The sequence below is a fragment of the Elephas maximus genome, chromosome 18 (assembly GCF_024166365.1).
Source record: "Elephas maximus indicus isolate mEleMax1 chromosome 18, mEleMax1 primary haplotype, whole genome shotgun sequence".
NCBI lineage: Eukaryota > Metazoa > Chordata > Mammalia > Proboscidea > Elephantidae > Elephas > Elephas maximus.
In genome coordinates this window covers 62,544,952-62,555,512 of record NC_064836.1, presented here as the reverse complement: position 1 = coordinate 62,555,512, position 10,561 = coordinate 62,544,952, and positions in this window count along the sequence as shown.

The following is a 10,561-nucleotide window of genomic DNA, read 5'->3' as shown; positions in this document are numbered from 1 at the left end:
AAAATCTTCCAAAAGGTGAAGAGATCCAGCAGAAAAGAAGGCTGTGTTTTGCTATTGTCCACGATAATAGGTGTGTATGGTGATTTTTTTATGGTGATGTATAAATCCTTTGGAAATGTACAGATAACACATTTCCAAAGATAAAGAGCTTCAAAGACTATGGTTTCATATTATTCATTAAAAAGAAATAGCTATATAATAAAATAATGTAGGTTTTATTTTTTCCTTTTAAAGATTATTGAATGCAAACTTTTAGTTTAAAAATAACTGGATAAATTGTCCTGAAAAGAAATTACTCTGTTCAGGCAGGAAACCTTCTTCATTTGCCTGTTGTCCTTCAAAGATGCTCCTTAAGGGGAAGGCTAATGAACCCTAAACCTGAGAGAGCAAGAAAAACCGGAGTGTTGAAAACTGGTTTATTTAAGCAACACAAAAATAGGACTTGATAACAATAGAACCATATTCATATCCAGGGATTACCCTCCTCTAACTGAAACATCTGGCCACTAGCTCATACCCGGATTTCTTTACATTTCATTCCTCTCCCTACCCCTCCCTTCTTAATGCTCCTGCTCAAGTTTAAACAAGTGCTGGCAGGAGAGCAGATGGACTTCACTAAGGCTGGGAAGAGCTAGCAGGAGGACAAGATGCAAGGTGTTCCCTTCTGACGCCGTGGTGACTGTAAACTTGATCAAAAGAGATCTTCCTCTCCAGGGAGAAGAGATAATGCAGTCATATTTTTGGCTTAAAATGTCTCCTTACCAAAGGCTGCCAGCTCAGCTATGGTTTGCTGAGAGAGTTCTCGGGAGGATGTGCTAAAGCCATCAAACACCTATCCCTTAGAAAGTCCCATGGGATTCAAAAAACTGGCCAGAAAACAGAAATGAAATAGCTGTTTCCCCCAATTTCCAATTCTCATAAATATGAGAAGGAAAATGTGTGGAGACGTTCTAGCTCAGCAGGGTCCTCAACTAAGCATGTTAGAGAAGTTTCCATTGCTTCTGACTGCATCTTGTAATGTTGCACCTAAAAGAGTGCTCTGACATCTGAAAGCTTTCAGGAATACTACATTCATTCAGAGAGGAAAAAAATCCTTCTTGTGTTAGACAGCAACATGTAATATTTATTGAAAAACTTAAAATGTCTTCCCAAATTAACATCTGATTCAGAAATAAGCCAAATGTAGAGCCAGCAAGTCAGGCTATGTACACATATATTCTACTCATAAATCTATCAAAGGGAAGGGATTAAACAACCCTTCATCTCCATCTGAAAAGTTTGATAGGGCTATAAAAATGGAAACATATTAATTACATCTACTAAAATTTATATGTGCCCATAAAAAACAACAACAACAACAAAACCCAAACTCATTGCTATCAAGTGGATTCTGACTTATAGCAACTCTATAGGACAGAGTAGAGCTGCTCCATAGAGTTTGCAAGGACCACCTGGTGGATTCAAACTGCCAACCTTTTGGTTAGCAGCCATAGCTCTTAACCAATACACAACCAGGGTTTTTGTATGTACCATATGTTTCCATACGTACCCATAGCCGCATGTTAAAGCTAGCACTGGGCTTAATGTAGAATAATACAAAGTACTTATTGCTTACTTTCTCTTTTGTGAGAGAATATGTTTTGGTGGAGGAATTAATTCATTATTCAATAAATACTCCTTTACCTGAGAAAACAAATAGGACAGTAGGACAGGAATTGGTGGTGACTAATAACAAATAAAGATATAATATTATTTTAATGGGAATGTATCCAAGGTGATTTTTTTTAATCAAATAGAATTCCTGAAAAGAATCTGTAGGTCTCTGCAGAAAAATAAGTTTGTGGTTTTTTTTTAGACTAGAATATAATTAAAAAACACATAGACTTATAATTGCAGAAAAATAAGTTTTTTTTTTTTTTTTTTTAGTTAGACTGGAATATAATTCAAAAACACATAGACTTATAATTGGGAAAAATTTTAAAGGTTGATTTTTCTGACAAAGGAAGATTAAAAAATTGATGCATTTGAATTATGGTGTTGGCAAAGGTTGAACATACCATGGACCACCAGAAGAACGAACAAATCTGTCTTGGAAGAAGTGCAGACAGAATGTTTCTTAGAAGAGAAGATGGCGAGACTTCCTCTCACGTATTTTGGACATTTTATCAGGATGGACCAGTCCCTGGAGAAGAACATCATGCTTGGTAAACTCGAGGGTCAGTGAAAAAGAGGAAGACCCTCAATGAGATGGATTGGCACAGTGGCTGCAACAATGGGTTCAAACATAGCAACAATTTTGAGGATGGTGTAGGGCGGGGCAGTGTTTCCTTCTGTTGTACCTAGGGTTGCTATGGGACAGAACCATCTTGATGGTACCTACCAACAACAACAACAACTTTTTGGAGTTAACATAGTCCATAAAATGGTAAAGAATTGTACATAGAATTGTGCATGTGTTTTAAACTAATGAAGACATTTCAAGATTGCCTAGATTCCATTCCTGCCTGACAGTGCTTTGGTGTATAAACCTGAATTATCAAGTCTACGGTGTTTTCCCAGATCAGTGAGCATCTACCACATATATTTCAGAATCTGTGCCATTTGTTTGCTGTTTGACTTTAATTACACTTTTGGAAAGTCTATAAAATAATGCAACTGCACATCCTAAACAAGAATCAATAGCTGATATCCCATGGATTTAAATACAGCCTGAGACATATTTTGTTTAGCAGCATAGTGCTTTCTTTTTTAAGAGAACATGATTTGATTACCTTTAGGTTAACAAGGATTCTCTACTCTATGAAAGGCCCTACCATTCATTATTTTCTTACTTGGAGCTGTTTCACACATTTAAATTGCTTGCCTAGACATTGAGGGCATTGGAGTATGCAATATGACCTTATCATCTAACTTCAAATGTTATAATCCTTTCCTTGATATTGAATACCTTTTGAAAGCAATACAATCCTTCCTTGATTTTCCCTGGGACCAATTATCACAGTTTCTTAAGTAAATAGATATTTCTTTTCTTTATTCACCTAATTCAGAAATATTTTATTTTGTACCTGTTTTTATTGACAAAAATTTACTACCATTTGGGGATAGAGGAAGAGAAGTGATAATACAGTGGTTATAGCACTTAGCTGCTAACCAAAAGGTCAGTGGTTTGAACCCACTAGCTGCTCTTTGGATGAAAGATGTGGCAGTCTGCTTCTGTAAAGGTCGCATCTTATAACCCTATGGGGAAGTTCTACTCTGTCCTCTCAGGTCTCTGAGTCGGAATCAACTTGGTGCCAATGGGTTTGGTGCTTTTGGAGGGGATGGGGTTGAGCAAAATGGACCTAGCCCCACTTTCATGAAACTTAATGATCAAGTGGGGAAGAATTTGTTTATTGATTGAACAAGCATGGCAATCTGAAATCCTTTGCCATCATACATTATAACAATAGCAAGAATTATTATTATTAGAAGAAATGGCATAAAAATACGTAGGTTTAATCCTGAGAATCAGCTGCTCCAAAGAGGAAAGATGTGGTAGTCTGCATCCATAAAAATCACAACCTTGGGAACTCTATGGGGCAGTTCTGCTCTGCCCCGTAGGGTCACTATGAATTAGAATTAACTCGATGGCAGTGGGTTAGTAGAATTCTGAGAAGCTTTGCTTTAGTTGTTGAGTACAAATTGTGTCTGAGATGGAAGAAAGACCACACTAGCATCTATTTTTGCAGTGGCTTTCCACCTCAGAGGTCCCTGATTTCATAACTTGCAGAGGTCTCTTTTTCAGATAAGTGGGCGCCTACCACATGTATTGCAACTTTGCCATCCATTGGCTGATTTCAATTCAGATTCAGAAGAGGACACAGAATGAGGGATATCATTGCTGATGTCAGATGGATCTTGGCTGAAAGCAAAAAATACCAGAAAGATGTTTACCTGTGTTTTATTGACTATGCAAAGGCATTTGACTGTGTGGATCACAACAAATTACACATAACATTGTAAAGAATGGGAATTCCAGGACACTTAATCGTGTTCATGCAGAATGTGTACATAGACAAAGAGGCAGTGGTTTGAACAGAACAAACAGATACCGCACGGTTTAAAATCAGGAAAGGTGTGTGTCCAGGTTGTATCTTTCACCATATTTATTCAGTCTCTATGCTGAGCAAATAATTCGAGAAGCTGGACCATGTGAAGAAGAATGTGCCATCAGAGTTGGAGAAAGACTCATTAACATCCTGGAAGCTGCAGGTGACACCACCTTGCTTGCTGAAAGTGAAGAGAACTTGGAACACTTACGGATGAAAACCAAAGACCATAGCCTTCAGAAAGCAAAAATCTTCACAACTGGACCAATGAGTAACATCATGATAAACGGAGAAAAGATTAAAGTTGTCTAGGATTTCATTTTACTTGGATCCACAATCAATGCCTATAGAAGCAGCAGTCAAGAAATCAAATGACATATTGCATTGGGCAAATGAGCTGCTAAAAAAGTCTTCAAAGTATCAAAAAGCAAAGATGCCACTTTGAGGACTAAGGTGCACCTGACCCAAGCCATGGTATTTTAAATCACCTCATAATGCATGTGAAAGCTGGCCAATGAATAAGACAGACTGAAGAAGAATTGATGACTTTGAATTATGGCATCGGTGAAGAATATTCAATATACTATGGACTGCCAGAAGAATGAACAAATCTGTCCTGGAGGAAGTACACCCAGAATGCTCCTTAGAAATGAGAAGGACAAGACTTTGTCTCATGTACTCGCATATGTCCGCATGAGGGACCAGTCGCTGGAGAAGGAGGTCATGCTTGTAAAGTAGAGGGTCAGAGAAAGAAAGGAAGACACTCTACGAGATAGACTGACACAGTGGCTGCAATGATAGGCTCGAGCATAGCAACAATTGTGAGACTGGTGCATGACCAGGCAATGTTTAGTTTTACTGTGCACAGTGTCACTATGAGTCAGAACCAACTCGACTGCACCTCCCCACAACAACATAAATTAATGCAATTGCATATCCTAAACAAGAACTGATGTGCCATGGTTCTAAATAAATCCTCAGAAGTTAGATTTGACTTAATCAGTGTGGCGCTAAAAACTTCCAATTCTGGGACTATCCAGAAGTAAAAAATTTCAGGAAAGAAACTGAGCCTTACATTGTTGTTCGCTGCCGTAGACCTGGCCCCAAACTCATGGCATCCCCATGCACAGCAGAACAAAACGCTGCCTAGTCTGTGATACATAGATTTTTCACTGGCTGATTTTTCAAGCAGATTGCCTGGACTTTCTTCCTTGTTTCTCTTAGTCTGGAAGTTCCACTGAAATCTGTTCCACATCATAGCAACATGCAAGCCTCACTGGCCAGGAATCAAACCTGCATGGAAAGCTAGAATTCTATTACTGAACCACCAATGCCTCATAAGCCTTACATTCAATAAAAACCAAACCTGCCTTCCAGTCGTTTCCAACCCATAGCGACCCTATAGGACAGAGTAGAACTACCCCATAAAGTTTCTAAGGCTTTAAATCTTTACAGAAGCAGACTCCCACATCCTTCTGCCACGGATCTACTGGTGAATTTGAACCACTGGCCTTTTGGCTAGCAGCCGAGCACTTAACCACTGCACCACCAGGGCTCCTATTAAACCTTATGTAAACACAGTTTAATCATCAAATGTGAGGACAGAACACTTTTCAAGTGTCCATGAGTCAGTTCCATTTATTCTTTTGTGAATTTCCTTTTAATGCCTTTTGCACATTTTTCTTTAGGGGTATATGTTTTCATCTTAAAGATTTGTAAGTTCTAATAAAACAGTAATAGTGCAAACTCTTTGTCTAGCACATGTGTTGAATTCTTTTTAATGGTAGGTAGTCAAATATATCTTTTAAATTTGTTTTCTCCCTGTCTTAACCTAGGTATTTCCATTGCTGTCGAATCGACTCTGACTCATAGCCACCCTACAGGATACAGTAGAACTGCCCCATAGAGTTTCCTGGGAGTGCCTGGTGGATTCAAGCTGCCAGCCTTTTGGTTAGCAGCCGAAACACTTAACCACTATGCCACCAGGGTTTCCAGCCTAGGTATGGTACCTGCAACTTAATTTGTATTTATGGCATGCCTTCTTAGTGCCTAAACCCATTGCCATAGAGTTGATTACGACTCATGGCAACCCTATAGGACAGAATAGAGCTGCCCCATAGAGTTTCCAAGGAGTGGTTGGTGGTTTAACTGCCAGCCTTTTGGTTAGCAGTTGTCCTCTTAAACATGGTTCAGCGTTCGATGCTAACCAAAAGGTCAGCAGTTCGAATCTACCAACCATTCCTTGGAAATCCTATGGGGCAGTTCTACGCTGTCTTACAGGGTTGCTATGAGTCAGAATCATCTCAGCGGCAAGTAATTTAGTTTTTTTTCTTTTGTTTTCTTAGTGCCTTAGTGCCTAGTAATGTAATCAAAACTGAGGTTATAAAAGGATTAAATATGCTGGTCATACCCTTAATTCTCAAGTATTTTATTATTCTTGTTGCATACTTATCACTATATTAGACACTATGAATTGTGTTCCCTTTCCTAAAAACGTAAATCTAGGCACAAAAAAAATAAGGATTGTAAATGAATCTGGGACTACCTTAGGCCTTCATTTTGCAGATTCTGCTTCAACAGGCTTAGATAATCCTGACCAACACTGACAGAGCATCTGTAGATTTAAACGCTGCCCTGTGAGGCTTGAAGCTAATCATGCTATTGTCAGTCCAACATCCTATGTGCCAGAGTTGAACCCTGAGCTCATGGGCTCTCACAGATTCACAGTCTTAACCTAATTCCTGAATATTTCTATGATCCGTATGTCTTGGTTGCTCCCTTAGGACCCTGATTAGTATTTTAATTCTTCCGTGAGGATGGGAGTGCTGAATTGAATGATAACCTACTTGGCTAGGCTCCTGATACCTGGCTCAGTTTTTTTTCAAGTCCCTTTTTCCTCAAACATAGTCTGCAGACAAAACGCATGGCACATGGATGGTGGTCTTGTTTTTCAGGAGGTACGGCTACTGTGGTATCAGTATCTTTGGGCCGCAACCACTGCTTGAAGTATCCAGTCTGCTGGAATTACCCAGAATCACCACTGGCTACCTGCCTGTCACTGGGCTTTGGCCACTGATTGTTCTCTGGCTCAAGTTCCTGATTCAGGAGCTTACTTTGAACAACAACATGGACCTAATGCAAGGCCAAGTTCAAGTTGGCCTCTTGGACCAGAGTGCTGGTCATTTCCTTTTTTGGAAATAAGCCAAGGACACAAGGGTTGATAAGAAAATTTGAGTGCAATAAAATCAATGTAATTCCATCTATACACGTATATTTTGTTTTATGTCTTACCACATGAGGCTAATGTGTGTACTCCTATCTAAGTGAGTCCACCATGTCTGCACTAGACTCCATTCATCTTGTCTTCTCAAAGATATCAGCTCTTCAATTTCCCCTCTTAAAAGGAATTCCTTGAATACACATTTTTCCCCATTGACTGCCTCATTGAAAACATAGTGTCATAAAAAAAAAAAAGTTGTATAAATCTGTGATATCAATTCCCATTTCTCCCATACTTTTCTAAGCTCAGTCCAATCAAATTTTTACCTTCACAAAGAAAAATCCAAGCCCAGCTGTCTTCACTAATAAATCCTATTTATTATTATTAAACAAATGCTATCAATCTTATATAAACTCAGAAAATGAAGGAGAGAAATGGGTAACACTTCTCAAATCCTTTTATGAGGCCAGAATAAATCTGATTCTAATATCTGACAAAGATATGATAAACAGAATTACATAACAAATATCCCACATGTACTTAGATGCAAAAATCCTGATTTTAATATTTAGCAAAAAATTCCAGCAATATATAATAAGAATACTACATCATGACCAAGTAGAATATATGCTATGATTTCAAGGTTAGTTTACCATTTAAAAACCAATCATTTTATTTCATCATATTAACAGAATAAATGAAAACTGTCACATGATCACCTCAACAGATTAAAAAAAAGTATTTGATAAAATACTACAAATGGAAGAGAATGTCCTCAGGCTAATAAAGGACATATACAGAAAAAGGTATAATTCATATTCTACTTAGTGGTTAAATTTTGAATATTATTCCCCTAAAAAAAGAAATAAGTAAGGTTATTTGTTCTCATCCTTATATTCAGCATTGAACTGGAGATCTTGACCAGTGAAAAAAGAAAATGAATAAATAAACAAAAGGTATACATATTGAGGAGGAAGAAGTGAAACTGTATTATTACAAGAACACTTGTATGCATAGAAAAATAATATTAAAATATCATTAATAATTTTAAAATAAACATCAAATGGCTATGGTCAAGTATAATGAAAGGTATATAAGTGTATATGCAAGGCCTCTAACACTGAAAACCATATTGAGAGACATTGAAGGGCACTTAAAAATAAACTACATTCATGGATAGAATCATTATTGCTAAAAGGACCACTTTTCCTCAAATTAATCTGTACATTAAATGCAATCCTAATGCATTCTATTTTTTTTAAAGAAATTGACAAGCTGAGCCTCAAATTTATATAGAAATACAAAGATCCTAGAATAACCAAAGCAATTAAAAAAAAATCAAATTTGGAAAACTTATATTGAGTGATTTCAAGATTTATTATTATTACTACTACAATAATTAGGGCAACTTAATATTGGCATATGGATAGACAAATAACTCAATGGAACATACTAGAAAGTTCAGAAATGCATACATAAATAGGCCATCAATTGATTATTGACAAAGGGGCTTCATTAGTTGTCTAATGCTGCCTAACAAATTATCCTATTTTTATGGATTAAAAACAATGCCAATGCTCATTTTGCTCATGAATCAGCAAAGAGGGCAAGACTAAGTAAAAATAGCTCTATTTGTCATCAACTGGTGCAGCTCAGTGTCTGGGGTCTGGAATCACCTGAGGATTTACTCACATGCTGCTAGGTGCCTTGCTAGAAAGGTTGCTGAGGGGTAGTATGGCTGGGACGCATCAAGTACCACTATTTTTATACGATTCTGCCCCTGGTCTCTCTAGCAAAGCAGCTTTAGTGAAGCCAAGCTTCTTATATTGTGAATCGAGGCTCCAAAGACTCATGTTCTGAGAGAGGAACCCAGGCAAAAGCCATATAACCTTTATGAACTTGAAGGAAATGAAACTTCACTGTCACTGCATTCTATTGGTGAGTAGACAGTTACAAAGACTAGCCAAGGATGCAGAGAAGCGAGGACAACACACCTCACCTTTCCAAGGAGCGTCAGTGCTACATTTTAAGAAGAGCATGGGTAAGGAAATATAAATTGATGAAGCCATCTTTGGAAAATACAATGTAACATAAGAGCCAAGATAATTCAATGAAGAAAGGATGGTCTTCCAACAAATAGTACTGGAACAACTTATGATATTCTCATCTAAAATTAAAAAAAAAAAAAAAAAAACTGAACCTCAAATGGACTTCCTAAAATTAATTTGATATGACTCTTGGGACTAAATGTGAATGCCAGAGCCATAAAACCTCTAGAAGGAAATAGAATAATATCTTCAAGACCTTGGAGGTGATCTAAGATTTCCTTGATAAGGCAAAAACTCTAGACATGAGAGAAAAACAATGATAAATTATCATTTTTAAATTAAAATGTGTGCTCATAAAAAGACATAAATTAAAATAGGGAAACTATTTTTTATAAGCTGAGAGAAAATATTTGTAATGCATATACCTGAAAAAAGACTAGTATCCAGAATATATGAAACACTACTACTTATGAACAATAAGAAAATAAAAGATGAACAAAATCTTGAATAGACACTACAAAGGAAGATATGAAAATGGCCAATAAGAACATAAAAATGTGCTAATCATTATAGCCATGAAAAACCTTTAAGTCAATTCCAAGTCATAGTGAACCTACTGAAAATGGTAGAATTGCCCCATAGGGTTTGCAAGGACGAGCTGGTGGATTCAAACTGCTGACCTTTTGGTTAGCAGCCAAGCTCTTAACCACTGTGCCACCAGGGCTTCTCATAGTTATTAAAAACCCAGAAAAATGGTTATTTGGGAAACATAAATAAAATAAATCCTCATGAAATGTCATTTCACACCCATTAAAATGGTTAAAGTTATATGGACCAACCATACCATATATGGGAGAGAATGTGGAACAACTGGACTCTCATACATTTATGGGGAAATATAGAATGGTGCAGCCACTTTGGAGAGCTTTTGGTTAGTTTCTTATGAAGTTAGGTATATACATACTTACCCAATGACCCAACAATTCCACAACTAGGTATTTCTCCAGGAAAAATAAAAATACATAGAGAGACTTGTATGAGACTGTTCATTGCAGTGTTATTCATAAGACCCCCAAAGTGGAAACAACCCCGGAGTCTATCAACAAAAGAACTCACATTCATTTAGTGCATTCATACAATAGAAAACAGAACAAAAAGAAATGAAGTATTGACACATGTAACAATGTATTATAATAACCCAAAGA